Source organism: Mycteria americana, chromosome 6 (genome assembly GCF_035582795.1).
Source record: "Mycteria americana isolate JAX WOST 10 ecotype Jacksonville Zoo and Gardens chromosome 6, USCA_MyAme_1.0, whole genome shotgun sequence".
Lineage (NCBI taxonomy): Eukaryota > Metazoa > Chordata > Aves > Ciconiiformes > Ciconiidae > Mycteria > Mycteria americana.
Window position 1 is genome coordinate 7,193,726 of NC_134370.1, and position 14,955 is coordinate 7,208,680.

The 14,955-nt window shown below is 45.8% G+C and overlaps 1 protein-coding gene across 3 annotated transcripts in view; it reads right to left on the minus strand.

Annotated features, from left to right (window-relative positions):
• GRK5 (G protein-coupled receptor kinase 5) overlaps nt 1-14,955 on the minus strand; it is a 348,710-nt gene that overhangs the window by 159,436 nt on the left and 174,319 nt on the right. The gene's annotated exons all lie outside the window — the stretch shown is intronic.

Consider the following 14,955-nt stretch of genomic DNA (forward strand, 5'->3'; position numbering starts at 1 on the left):
TCCACCAAAGCTACAATCCCATTTATTTCTACAGATTAGAGCACTAATTTAAAAGTGATTTAATCAGGTGACAGCTTTTGCATCTGCTGCAGGTTTCATTAAAGTAACACCATTAACAGATTTGCATTTTGGGGACCTGTCTTAGATGCCTGTTAGAATTGACAGAAGCCAGAGATACAAGCTCCACCATTACATTAATGCTGGGATTTTCAGAGGCTTAAACAGTACCTAAAATTGTAGCTGGAGCCAGGGAGGGATTCGCTAAATGCCCTCCTTGCCCTGCTGCAGGATGGAAGGTTGGTTCTGCCCCAGGGCCGTCTTTTATATTTAACATCTTGGAAAACTCGGTCGTAAGAGAACGGTGCTCGAATCTCAGCCAGAACCGTGGCAGGAGGATGGCATTGGCTCATAATCAATGGGGAAAAAAGAAAAAAGAACGTAATTTTTCATACCCCGCCACCTCCTCCCTGTGACAGCCCCTCCCCTGCCAGGGCGGGGGCACGCTCGCCCTCGGGCGCAGCCGGGAAGGCTGCGGGGCCCCAGCTCTGCTCCCCGTTGAGCTCCGTGCGGGGCGCCCACGGCGGGAGCCCCTCCGCGCCGCGCACCCCCCGCCGCTGCCCCGCGGACCCGCGCCCCCTCCCCACCTCGGCGCGGCCGGCAGGGGGCGCCCTGGCGCCGCGGGCGGGCAGCGGGGGGGGGATCCCTGCGCCCGCGGCTCCGAGGCTGCAGGCAGCGCTCGGCTCGTTGGGGGGTGGGGGGTGCGTGCGTGGTGTTTTGGGTGCTGTGCGTTGTTCCGGGACAGTCTGGGGTGGAACCACAGGCGTTGGGGTGTGCGGTTTCTTACGGCGCACCCGCGAAGGAGCGCGGGGGGACAAGGCGGGGGAGCCCGCATCACACCCTGCCCCTCCCCGGAGCCAGCAGCACTTCCGAGGTCCATCTCCGCACGCCCAGGGGAGCCCGGGGGTGGAATGGCAGGCAGGGAAGCCAAGGTAAGGGCTCGGCGGAAGGGACACCCTGTCCTGGGCCCCGCAGGTCTGTCCCGGGAGAGCTGTCGGCCCCGTTGTCCAGGCGTGAAATCCATCGGGATGAGGCAATGCCAGGGCATCCTATGGACTGAGGGGAGTTGGTCTATGGGATGTCCAGGGGAGGAACCAAAGGCAGGGAAATGGAGGGAGTGTGGGTCATTTGGGGGAGGAACAAGTGTGGGAAAATGGAGGGATAAAGGGATAAAAAGGGCTGGTCTCATCTAAAGAGTTTTCTTATTGGTACACTGGCCATGCCCTGTGCCCAGTCAGCAGTGGTCGGAGGCCCTGTGTGTCTGTGGTGGCAGCGATGGGCGAGAACGGAGTGAGTGGACGCAAGTGCCGGCGAGTGGAGTGGGCCCAGGGGAGCCCACGTGTCTGTGGAGCTGGCAGCTGGAGCGAGTGTGAGTGGGCAAGTGAGTTCTAGTGTGGATCAAGCTGGCAAGTGGGTGAAGTTGCCTTCGAGCCAGGGCTATGTGTGAGTCTCTAAGGGTGAGCCCATGGGAGAAGCTGGCTGTCGGAGGGACAAGGGGAGTCCTAGCCGCTGCCAGAGAGACGGCGGGGTCTGGGGATCTGTATGGCCAGCCATTTATATATTTTTGTATGCATATATGTGTATGTGTGGTGCGTATGCGTGTTCTGTGTATGTCTGCCCACTGGGAATACCCACTCAACCTTGCTCCCAGTGGGACTGGGGGCACGGAGCTGTGGCAGCCCTGCCTCTCCTGGGCTGTTCGATCTGGCCCAATTTCCCCCAACATGTAACCACCAAGTGGGGTGCTACATCCTTGCCAGGCTGCTGAGAGCGCTGCTGGTCAGCCACGGAGGAACGGCTTGCTCGGTGCTGGCTGTCAGGACATGATGTCTGAAAGTGCTTTCGGCCCTGTGAGTCTGTAGGCAGAGCTTCAGCTCTGGCTGACCTGGACAGTGGAGGGTCCGCAGAGGCTGCTTGTGAGGGGAAGGGGATATCGCTCAGACATGCTGGAGCTCCGCTTCCTGCTTGAAGTAGGAAACACCACCTTCCTCGTGCCCCCATTTCAAGGCTTGCTGCTGGTAGAAGATCCCACAGTGCCAGCTGAGGTCGCAAGAGACAAGGCAGCGCAGGGGACGGCTGGAAGGAAAGCAGTACACCAAGACAGGATATTTCTGGAGGATTTGCCTCTGTTCAGGTATTATCCATACAGTGTCACAGGCCTCAAACAGAACGGAATCCACATGGATTTGAGGAGCTGCCTGATTTTTAACACTCCTTTGCTAGCTTCAAACTGCCTTTTTATCACTCCTTTCCCAGATGATTTAGCACAGGGGATCTTCCGCTTTCAGTGGGAAATTATCTGAGGGCTTAGGGTCTCCTGGGAAATGAAGAGAGATAGCAGTCCTGGTGGTCTTCTCTGAAACTGCCCTCCCACCCAGTAACAGAGAAAGCGGCCATAACCAATACCTTCCTTCTCCAGCAGGAAGCAGTTGCAGCAACATTGTCCCAGCAGCGACATTTTTTCTGGACACCAAGGGAGCAATCCTGGGGAAAGCAACCTGGGTTTTCCGATCTTGCTCTTGACTCTCATTCTCTGCCTGTGATATTTTTGGTAGCACTGATAAAACTCGATATCATGGATGGGCTTTTTATTGACTTGCAAATACTGCCCTGATACTGGAGATTGCCCTATATTGGCTTCTATCTGAAGAGAGAGAGAGTTGCAAACAGAGCTGTTGCCAGAAAGTGCAGGTGATCAGAATACCAGGCACTCACTGCGTGGGGGCACAGGGCATCACTTGTTAGAATATCGACCTGTTATCACTGATGTGACTTACGCATCGATTCTTATCTCCCTTTGCTTTCCTCTTCATACAGGCAATTTCCACGGACAGCCATGCCGAGGTGGAGAGTTAAAGCTGAGCTCATGTACTGTCAACTTCTTTGTTTGCCACCATCTCTACAGGTGTTTTGGCCAACTGCGGCAAAGATCTACTAGATGGAGTGGTTGTGAGAGCAGCAGAAAACCAGGTGGGGAGGCCAGTTTGTGTGAGGAGAGAGGAAATAGGGGAAGAGTGTGGAGAGAAGATGGAGGAGAAGTCAGTGGGAACAGAGCTGATGGGAGGAAGGTGATGTGTTCACATCTAGACTTGTTACCAAGCGCAGCATGCAAGCGTCAGGAAAAATCAAGTAGATACCACCAAGAGAAAAAGCAGACAGGGAATCAGACCATCTGTGAGCAGACGAGAGGAGAAATCACCTGTGCTTTGGGGGTTATTATGTACTTTCCAAAAAGAGGAGAAATTACCACAGCTGAAGATGCGAGGATCCCAGGAGACAGACCTTCCCCTGTTCTTTGGCTCTGTATTGCTGATATGACTTGGTGCAGCTGATAAACCTGTCAACTCTTCATTGCTCTCACTGCTTTTGCAACTCAATTTGCCCCCAAGAAGCAACACCTGGAGAGGGCAGAAGGACAGAAATACGGTAGTCCTGAGCCTGTTGAGGTACCCAAATGAGTGTGGGAAGGTCCCTTACTGACGCTGTGCTTCAGCATGGTTAATCTGCGGGCAGTTTGTAGCTCAACACAGTTCAGGTACTGAACACAGACAAAATGAATGTATCTGGTGGAGCAGATCTGACCAGATCTGTATCTGATGACAAGCAGTCTCCTTGTTTATGACTTTTAATATGACTTTTTCTCTCTTCTCCCTCTACCCTGGATTTTACTCAGCTGTAGATTTGCTAATGCCCTCTTGTGCTTTAGAAGCTGCCGTGGGATGAAGGTGGGCAGATGAGGCACTTTGGGCTTGTGGAATAAGCACCTTAGCTTAATGCGTCTGAAACACCTGGCAGTGTCAGCGCTGTCATTAAGTGTCCACCTTTAGTTTCCAGAATTAATCCCTCATAGAGGGAGGAGGCTGCTTTTATACCTTTCAGAGCGCTTTTCTTGATGATGTGCAATGTTGTAAATGTGCTACAAAACTGTCAACAGGTTCAGGTGAATTCGTTCCTAACGCAGACCAGCTGCAAGCAGAGACGAGGACATCCCATGCTGAGCCCTACTGTCCCAGAGGGATCAGCGCTTTCCCTGTGCTTTCAGTCACCCAGCCAGGAAGCTCAGAGACCTGTATTCAAAAACAGGAAAAGAAACAAAGAAAGAAAAGCCCCGAGAGCCTTGTTCTGGGGAACGCCGTGGCGAACCTCACAGCTTCCCAGCTGCTTTATTCTGTGACACCAAGGGTCACACCTGTCTGCTCCACTGGAGATGCTCACGTGGGAAAGTTTGTGCAGAAGGATAGCAGAGTATAAATCAGAGTATTAATCACAAACATCCATAGCATTGCTCCCAAGTCAACTTCACATGCACTGAGAAATGTGGATCTTCTCCTCTTGTAGCTCAGCTCTTAGATTGCACTTCCCCTCCTAGGAGTGCAGGAGTTACATTTTTTATTCTTTTTCCATGTCTTACTTAACATCCACTTCTAATACTCTACTTCCTGAAGTCTAAGCATCCCTAATCCCTTTCCTGTACACCAATCTACAGTCAATTTAAAAAAGAATCAGAAGCACTGAGAGATATAAATGTAATTGTGGCTCAACCTAGTCAGTGAATGTTTGCTTCAGGTTTAAAGCTGGTGATTATGACAAAAATCTCACTATCTGGGCCAGGAGTCTCTGGTGAAAATCCAATAGTAAACATGCCACGTGAGGCAAGCATTTGACATCTGCAAATGGGTGCCATCTGTTTCTTCTTTTAAGAGTATTAGCCATCTAAGAAAGGAAGAGAGATGCATGAAACTTGGTCTGAGGTCAAAAGAGTGCGAGTGAGATCAGGGTTTTGATTGCCAAGTAAAATGGTGTATAGATTCACACCCCCACACATACTGCTTTTTTTTGCAAGTGGAGGGGAGATACTTGCAATAGACACAAAGTCATACCGTCCAGATTTGGGGGAAGTCTGGATGCAGAGGCAGTGATACAGCCCAGGCTTCTTTTTAGGGTTCGACCAAAGCCTTTTCTAAATGAGGAACTGAGGAACCTCAGAAGCCAACAATTTTGACTCAACCTTTTGCAATTCTGCTTCTGCTCCCACCCCAACCACTCATCTCTGGGCAAGGAACAGCTCATTGCTTCTCTTTTCATGACATACTTTGCTCCCAGAGTTGCTAGTAAAGCCTGTTCGTCTCCTTGGTCAGTGGGTAATGGAGTGGATTGCTCACCTCTCGTCTTTCCCACCTCTTGGCATTGCTTCAGGCCCCTAGGTTGCCACGGGAGCTTCAGCACTGCTTGGCTCCCCTGCGATCCCACCTGGCTCTGGCTTACCGAGGATTTGGGACTGCCTTCCCTGTCTCAGTTCTTAAGTGTTACAAACCAGCACTTTTCACAGTTTGACAAAAAATGTTTATAATTTAAAGGCTTTACATCACGTAATACTGGTGCGAGATCGATGGCTGTAGGGAAGCAGCAGCCTGTTCTGTAGGCACTAGCTACAAGCTTACGCGGCAGCTCAGAGAGGTTCTGCTGAGCTGTGGGCTGTTGCAGCAGGGCTGTGGCTGGTCCTCAGGCAGACTCTGGCATGGCTATAGTACAGGACAGTGTACTGTAGCAGTGACATCCCTTTAACAGCAAGGAAGAAGAGATTTGCTGAGCAATTCACTTTGCTTTCTTTGTGAGTTTGCTTATGCTCAAGGTCTTACATGAGAGCATCTTTCTGGATTTCGATGCAGGTTGTAGCAGCTTTTAAAGCTGCAGCTCTGGAGTGAAGGAATTAGATGGAAACCTCCGGTTTCATTTAAAAATAAGCAACAGCAAATGCCCCTTGATTGTGGTTAGCTCTAAAAAATGGATTAAACTATCACAAAATGTATCCAACTCATTTGGGATTTTTGTCAGACAAAGCAGCCCGTGTTGGGAATGAGAGGTTGATGAGTATGGCAACAGCCATGCTGTGCAGAGACAAACCAAGGGTGAGGCATGGGGGGAATGCCAGTGGTACCGAAATATTAGTAACAACATTATACAAGTAAATACAAGTAAAAATTAGTCTCAGCTTAGTGGCAAATGTGGTCACAGATGACAGCTTGGCTGCAGTGACTATGGGGTGATGGAGTTAAGGCCCAGAGTGAGCAGCAGATTTAGGACTGAGCATTAAGAGAAGGCAAACCACGTTTGGCCAACCCGAGCGCCTACTCTGACGAAATGACGGGTTATGTGGATGAAGGGGTGTAACATACCTCGACTTCAGTAAGAAGTCAGCAGCTTACAGTCACAGACGTTACCCTAGTGTAGATGGTAGGGAAGGAGGTTCTTCTCGTTCGTTGCGTAAAACTATGTAGCCTTCAAAGTGTTATAGCTTCATGAAGCCAATACTATGGGAATGAATCCATACTTTTATACCACAGGTCAGATATCTTTAACTAGGAAATGTTAATCGCATTACATATGTGATACAAATTATCATTAAATGAGCATAGCTTTTCTTCTTGCTGCAAGGAATTTAATAATTTATATAAAGAGTGTGACAGCATGTATTTATTACTTGGTTTTGGATCTGGTTTTGGACCCCACATCCAGTTTGGACTTTTATTGCATCTATGTGATTCAGTGGTACTTTGAAAAATAAAACATTTCTGTTTTGCGATTTATAATTAATTGGGAATGTTATCAATCATTCACCTTACTTATGATACTTGAAGGTTAGATATAAAAATAGACCAGTTCTTATTTGTTGAGGGGCTAGCAGAGAAAGTGCAAATGTTTAGCAGTAGTAGGTAAGTAGTAGTAAGTTTCTATTCAGTTATAGAAACTTAAATAGTTCCTTGCATGATTTTTCTCTTGAGTGATTTACTCCTAAGGCAGAAGAACTGAGATTCATGGCCACAAGCTGTTCAGGCAAACTTCTATAAACAATGCTGGCTTATCTGACATGAGGAATGGTATAATAATGTGACTCTCCATTTTTTAAAAAAAATACCTTTTTAAAAGACTGTAAAGGTTAGGATATAAGGTGGGTAACTAATGAAGCCTACACACTGCTGAAAGTCATGTTTCTTTTCACCAGAGGATCAAAGGATCGTGTAAAGTTTCATGTTAAACAGGATAGAGAGCTTTGCTGAAGAGAGAATTACCTTGGCCCTGCTGTATGCAGTAATGATAAGGTACAAGAAGGAACACGGGATTATAAAAGAACAGACTCCATGAGCTCCGATTTTAGACTGCGGGAGTAGAATCAGAACCTCCCATTAAAACAGGAACGTGGGACTTTTTTTTTAAAGCTCCACGCAAGTCACACATATTCATTAAGCGCAACGAGCAATTACAGATTAAAAGCTGCTGGTGTCTCACTTCAACCAGGCAAATGCTTTCAGGGGAGAAGAGGGAATGAATTTTGATAATGAGAGGTTTTCAGGCTGCAAGTTTAAATGGAAAGAGGGAACTCTTTACCGTGTTGACAATAACGGTACATTTGCAGGTCCCCTGCAAAGCCTCTACACTTACAATAGATCCCATCTCCTAAAGCAACTGTGTCAATGGCAGCTATTTTGCACAGTTCTTATTTCTCTGAATCAGATGACAACTGTGGGCAGTACCATGAATACCTTGATCTGTGAAATAATAAAGCTCTCTGTCGCCAGTGAAATTAGTTTGACTCCTGCTGCTGCTGTTTTTCTCTCCCTCTTCTCTTTACAAGGTAAGGCATATTCTGCCACCAGACAGATGCAAACTACTTGTTTCTGCATGGCTGAAGCAATTTAGACCTGGAGATTGTGACTTGGCCTGAAGTCTTACAGACAAGACCCACCTCCTGCCTGTCCACAGTGACTTATTGGTCCAGGTTTGCCTGGAACATATCCCAAAGACAACTTTGGCTCAGAGAATATCTGAAAGAGCTGGGAAGGAGTAGTAGTAAATAAATAATTTTTTTTTCTGCTAAATTGGACCAGGAGAGTCTTTTAGGAGGAAACGTTGTGCCAAGAAGCCTTGTTAATGCTTTGTTAATTTTTCTCAGGTACTACTAGCAAGGCCACATTGTACTTATGTATTAAGGTACCATTATGTATACAATAACAATGCAAATAATCAGGGCTGCATCAGGGATGACTCATAGTTCTGTTACTTTGGGAGCATCGTGACATCTCTACATGCAAATTGTTACCATCAGCCTCATATTTGAATTTGTGTGTGGCTCATACAGAGCTATGGACACAGACCCTGATCCGCGACACACTGGTGTGGGTGCAGCTGAAATGGTCACTCATACCCAGAGCTCTGCTGTCTGCCTGAGAATCCTTTTATTCTCAAATAAAAAAATGCCAGAGCCAGAACTGGTAAAAAGTGGTGTTGCATCTTTGCGTGTGGACAGTGAAGAGCTGGATGTGACTGTTTACGTGACTTCTTTACTTATGCCTGACCTGCTTTTGTCCAGCAGCCAGGTGGGTGTTGCTGTTGAGGGTTCTGCCCTGAGCCTGCCAAGCTGCCATCTGCCAGACAGTCTAAAGCACTAACCTGAATCCAGCTGATGGTCTCATGGATAAGATCCAAAGCTCTTTACAGCTCACAGTCAGTGCTCTGAATACGTGCATGCAAATATTTATAGATACCCTGGGTGGATATGGATTGGTAGCTCATCCAGGACATCCACAAATATTTGCATGCACGTATTCAGAGCATCCAAATATTTATGGATACCTTGGATAAGCTAGAAGCCCTGGAGGCTGAGTGGACTGTAAATCCCCTCTATCTACCTTCCACAAGCACCAGTGAGCACAGTAATTACTCCATGGCGTGTGATGGAGAAGAGGCAGTTCACCCCTCCCTACCAATGCTCTGCATGCAAACCGGCCACGGTGGGGCAGTGGATGGAGGTGCTGCCCTTCACACGGCAGGAGACATCCGCTGGTGCTGTGGACGGTAAGGAGCCCCATGCTGCCAAAGTTCATGACATACCAACTATTGCAACTACATACATTTACCTCTTCGTAGCTGATGATACCACTATCGTATCTTTAAATCAAAACCGTGGAGCTGTTTCCCTGACTGCCCTTCACCTATGATATTTAGGTTGTAAGCTGTTCAGGGCAGCTATTGCTTCTTACTGTGAACATTTTCACAGCTTTGGCTGAAGGGAGTCTTGCTCTTACCATGGCCTCTTGCCAAATCTGCGCTGGTGCCGGGCTGTTTGAAGGCAGTGCCTCCCTCTCCAGACACGGCTATGCAAACAGCAAGGCATCTTGGATCTCCTCAGATCTCCAGGGCTGTAGCCCATCTCCAACCACACCGAGGAAGCCTAGTGGCATAGGATTTCTTGGAAGGAGTTTTTTATTAGGGCTGCCTACACTGTCTTTCTTGGCCTGTTGGTTAACTGTGTTGACTTACCTTTTGCCTCGCTGAGCAAAAGCCCTTCTTGTTTTGCTGTCAGGGGTCCCTGGTCAGAAGGGCAGTGATCTGCCTGCTCCGATGTAAGCCGAGTGACAACTCCTGCGTGTGGGCTGTTGATCTCCTCTAATTGCTGACGCGCCAGCAGTCCCATTAGGCTGTCTGAGATGTCAGTATGAGACTTTGTAATCCCTGCAAATTCCCCCCTCACCTGAGCCCTTTGCGTTCATGGTTTGGATTTACTGACCTTCTGTGAAGAGCTTTCAGAGGATAAAAGCGGCATTAATGGTTTGAGGGTTCCAGACCTCAGCGAAGGCATCACTCGCCTATGATCTCTAAGAATTCAGTTTAGCAAGAGCCGTACTGCTCAGAGCTGTTAGTCTGCCCGCTGTGTCTGCTGGCACTCATTACAGATTGTCAAGGGGCTCGCTAGTACGAGATTACACATTAGAGGAAAACTAGAAGAGAGAATTATTCTGGAGTACAGATTGCTTCCAAACTCTTCTGAATCGTGCTGAAATGGCAGAACCTGCGTCAATGATGTGCCTGAAAACCTGCTATATAAAAGACTGTAAACCACTCAATTTTGCTGAACATCCACCTGAGCTGGGACAATCCCATCTCTCCAGGAGCTGCAGTTGCTCTCGTAGGATGATGAAACAAAGGCGGTCAAACAGTATTAGCATGTGCACCTTGCCCATCATCCCAGAATACCCAGGCTTCCAGGACATTAAGGTTTGTATGCAAAAACTCTCTTTGCAATATATGGTAACTACTACCTATTCTTCTGTTAGAGTGATTCCCCTGCTTCCTGCTAAGCTGATATTTGGTATGATAGTAAGTTTGGGGCTGTGTTTTGGTGTAGAAAAGCTTAACTTGAAAGACTTTTATTCTGGCACATTATTAAGTTGTTTATTAATTTTTCAACCGTTTTTTAAGGTTTGAGGTAGGAAGGAGAGACTACTTTTTAGTCAAGCTTTAGTGTTCTTCAATTACCTAACTCATTCCAAAAGTACAACCACTCTAGGCAGGGTCATTAGGTTTGCTGGGTCCCTTCCAGAATGCAGTGTGATGGAATAGTGAGAGATCAAAATCTTGATTGCTTTTCAGTTTACATGGCATGTCCAACCCACTATTTCTCGTTTGCGCTCAATGTTTTTCATTCATTACCAGTAGGCAACATGCCAAATGCTGATGATGGAGTGCCCTACTGAGACATTGCTGGGCTCTGAAACCAGATTTGTGGCTGGACCCTTAGCAAGTATCTAGACTTAATTAGCAATTGTCAAAAACTGCATGAATGATGGCTTTTTTTTTATACCAAAGTCATTGTCAGGCATAATAAATGATTGCAAAATGTTCCATGATCCCGCTGTGGCTGTCATCTACACACAGTATAGTCTTTCTTTTTATTGATTTGAAACAGTAATATAATATAAAACATTTCTTCCTTCAAGCTGAACTGCTAAGCTTTTTCAGAGAAAAAGCCACGGTCTAGTCTAACTTGGTGTACAGAAACCAGCTGTTGCTCCTGGTAGCTTGAGGCGGGCTGGGGTGGCTGCGAATAGCTGTGAGAAAGGTGGAAATGGCAGAGCAGTGACTTTGAAAACCCAGGGGACATTGAACTGCGGACACGAAAGGCAATCTTTTACATGTTGAATTTCTAGCAAAATTTTCTCTCGCAGTCAATAAAAGGACTCGTAGCTTGGGTGTTCCCCTGAAATCAACCTAAGGACACCCACGGATGTCAATGGGGGCTGGATCAGGCCTTTCTTTGACTATTCAAGTAACTCGGGTATTAAATTGGTTAGTTAGCAAGGAGATAGGCATCCTATGATGGGAAAGGAGGAGAAAACTCCATGCACATCTACGATATGCTGTGGGGTAATAATAATAGACTTCATAGTTTTAAGATGTAGAAATGTATTGTATGTGAAAATTGCAATTCCTGTAATAATACACTGCAATTCAGAGCAGAGTTATCTTGGAGTAAGGAAAGGGAAAAAGGATAAAAAATCTCTTACACGTGGGATCTGGTTTTACCATGAAACAGCAGCTACAGGCTGATGAGATTTGAAAAGGATAAACCTGAAATTCTGTTAATACAGACAGGTGAGAGATTCTTTCAGAAAATTAGATTTTCAGAGAGGCTACACGGAATTGTGGCAGTACATCAGAGTCAGTGGGAAGTGCAAATGCGCAGCATTGTTTAACCTCAGCCCAATGGACTTCTGTTCCAGAGAGGGATTGGTACCAAACGGCTAGGTCTTCAGGGAATTTGGGTTAAGAACCTAAAACTTTCCGTAACGCCTGTTTACTGTATGGAACCATATACTTAAGATCCTTTTGCTACTTAAGCCAGCATATTTTAAATCAGATTTCCTTCTCCCTTCTGCCCCCAATCCTACCTCTCTCTCCCCTCTTATTTTAAACAGTTATCAAGAAATTATTTGGAAACTCCAGACTTCAACCGACTTTTCCAGGATTTGGAAAGAGGAAAGAGTTCCTCATCACAGTTGAATAATTTTCCAAACAGAGCTTCATTAGTCCATTGCTTGGGGAGCTCTTCAAGAGGCTACTTGAAAGGCCACCCCACAACCAGCGGTGGCTTCCACGACAAGCCAGTGCAAGAGTATTTCAACGAGAGGCTAATGGAGCTCAGGAACTATGAAAGTAAGAGGTGTAATAGGAAGACAAAAGTGTTTGCTGATAAGAACCAGAACCCCTTCCTCACCCGCAGAGCATCTCGGCGCAGGAGCAGTTGCAGTGCTGTGGTTACGATTGGGCACGGCAAGGAGAGTGAAGAGGCCTGCAGCTCAGCAAATCAAGACAACAAAAAGGTGACGGAGTGTAACGATCAAGAGGAAACCCAGAATGTCCCGGACCTCTACAAGGCTGACTTCTTGGACATTTTGACAATGCACATCGCTGCTCCCCTAGAAGCATTTGTGCAAAAAAAATGATACTGGAGCTGGTTACAGCTTTTCATGCAGTCCTGAAGCCCAGGAAGAATTGTTCCTGTTCAGCACCATTCTGACTTAAGTAGTTCATGTACGTCAGTCCACTCTGACACAGAAATGTGCTTGTTTGTGGGAGAAAATGTTCTCTCATTTTGTGTTCTTGATTAACATTGCATATATTTGTTTTCAATTATTTTCCGCAAAGAATCAGTATAATTGAGACATAGTTGTGACTTATTATATACAGAGAGCAGTGTTCTAAATACATGCACATATTGAATTCGTACGTTGCCTTAAAAAAAGGTGATTAATGTCAGAGGAGCAGCTTGGTTTCCTGTTGGTAGGTTTTAGTGTGCAGTTTGTATTAGCTAATCTGAGGAAAGACTGTTGTGTTCTGCCCAGTTACTTTGCTTGTTTTAAGCCTCTTGGTTTTTATCATGTCACTTTGGCCCGACTCATTTATGGTGATGTTTTGCACGGATGCAAATAGTTGATGAGAAATGGTAGATTTTCACTCGTTGCCAGATGTAATCACCAGGTGGATCATTGAAGGTGTCTGATGGATGAAGCAGCAAATGCAGACAGAAGTTTTACTTTTAAATATGATCAGCCATTATGGTTTCATTTGCAGACTCACAAACCTTTGACTTAAAAAGCACTACAAGGGCAAAGAGGAAAAAAAGGCTAGATTTCAGTGCAAATGATGGAATTAAGTATGAAAGAAGGCTCCTTTCCTCCTTCCTACTGTAAATATGAGAACAACATAGCAAATTCCTAATGTAATGTGAACTTCAAATTGTTTATTGTATTTTAGTGTTTATAGTGGTCATCTAAGTATACAATGTCAGCTGCAGCTGAATCTCGTTGTTATGTGAAATGTCAATGTTTAATTCCACAGCACACTGACTGAATATTGGACCCAAAGCAGGGTAATTATTTCAAGCTTCCAGAAGAAACTACTACTGCCTGTGGTATCATCAGCAATAAATTCCTCATTACAGTGTTGGTTTGAGTTGATGTTTCTCTCTCTGCTTTCAGACTTGTTTTAATGTGAGTAAGCCATGCCCCTGGCTAGACCTCATCCCTTCCAGTGCTGGCTTCTCTCCATCACTTTTACCTCCCTGTTCCTCCCATTTCTTCAGCCCTGGTGAAAGTGGCCCCAAGGTGTGTCTTGTCCCTTCTGCAGTTCATACTTTCCCTCTTCCCAGTACTCACCTATTTGCAGAAATACGTCTTCTACTGCACTGCCTCCTCAGCTCTTGGGCCTCATATTTCTGTCTTTCAGAGTGTGTGAATGAATATATGTGGAGAGGAGAGGGCAGATTAAGGAGTCCCTCACGTCCCTCCTGCCAGTCCCCTCAGGAAACAACCAAGAGTTTCCCCCAAAAAGGGAAGGGAAACAGATAAGACTCATTCCACATCCCTTTCCCAGTCCTGGGATCAATAGCATCTAAGGCAACCGAGACGGGATACTGAGAGCTCTCAGTCTTTTGTGTGTGGGAGAAAGCATTATATACTTAGGCTAAATGAATTTTTCAGAATTCACAATTGCCTTACTGCTGCAAATGGAGGGGAGTAGCCAATTAGCTGAGATTTTCCCCGAAGGAAAATATTTTTTTAGATTTAAATGAAAGTCTGAAACACATAACGTATTAGCAGATGCCATAGAGGGGATGCATCTGGTTTTCATTGTAAATCTGCCAGAGGTTAGTTTCTCCTCTAGGAGTGAATGCATAATAATAACATACTATTATATGAGGGCATAATAATAACAGTGCCTAAGCACAAGGGAACAATATTAATGGAACACAGGCAACCTTAATTCTTTCTTTTCTTAACAATGTGGCTTTGCACCCTTAAATATGTGCTTTTGAAGTTTAGTTTCGCAAGTCACTTCCTACCTACAAGCTTTTTAAAAAAGGCAAACTGCGTGCCTTCCTGCTCCTGCTATTTTAGTCATCATCACACTGCAATGACCCCAGATGCAGGTCTGGAGCATCCCGAGCCCCTCTGCAGACCTCTGCCATGTAAGCTACCAGCGGTCCATGGAGCCTTGCACTGTTAGGGAGCTACTGACCTTTGCTAACAGCAGAGGAACAAACTTGCCTTGAATTAAGAAAAAATTCAGCAGTGATAAACTCTAATTAAAAAAAATAGAAAATCAGGTAAAATTTACCCAAGCGTGTGTGAATGGGCTATTCAAGTTCCTCAGCCTCTGCGGCAGAGTTACTCTTCTCCACTCAGGACAAGTCAGAGCACCAATTTTTAATAGGCCTTATTTTAATTTTATTTTTGACTTTTACTGTGTACCAAATATGAAATAGAATTACAAAACGCAAGAAATTAGTCTCTGACTTGGCAGAAACTTGTATTGTCTCCTCCCCCAGAAGCACCCCATAGACCTGAAATTGCACAGTCAGGCCCATTTATGGTATTTTTCATCTGTAACGCACCCTAAGGGATTAAAAAAGTCGACATGTTTTAAAAATTGGATTTCCTTCAAAATAGTGTAATGATTTTCCTCTGAGAAGCTGCGCATCTCATGCCAGAGATAGTGGAAAAGTCTAAGGAAGATTACATCTCCCAAGAGGGAACATATCTAGATGTTGCTGTACAGAAA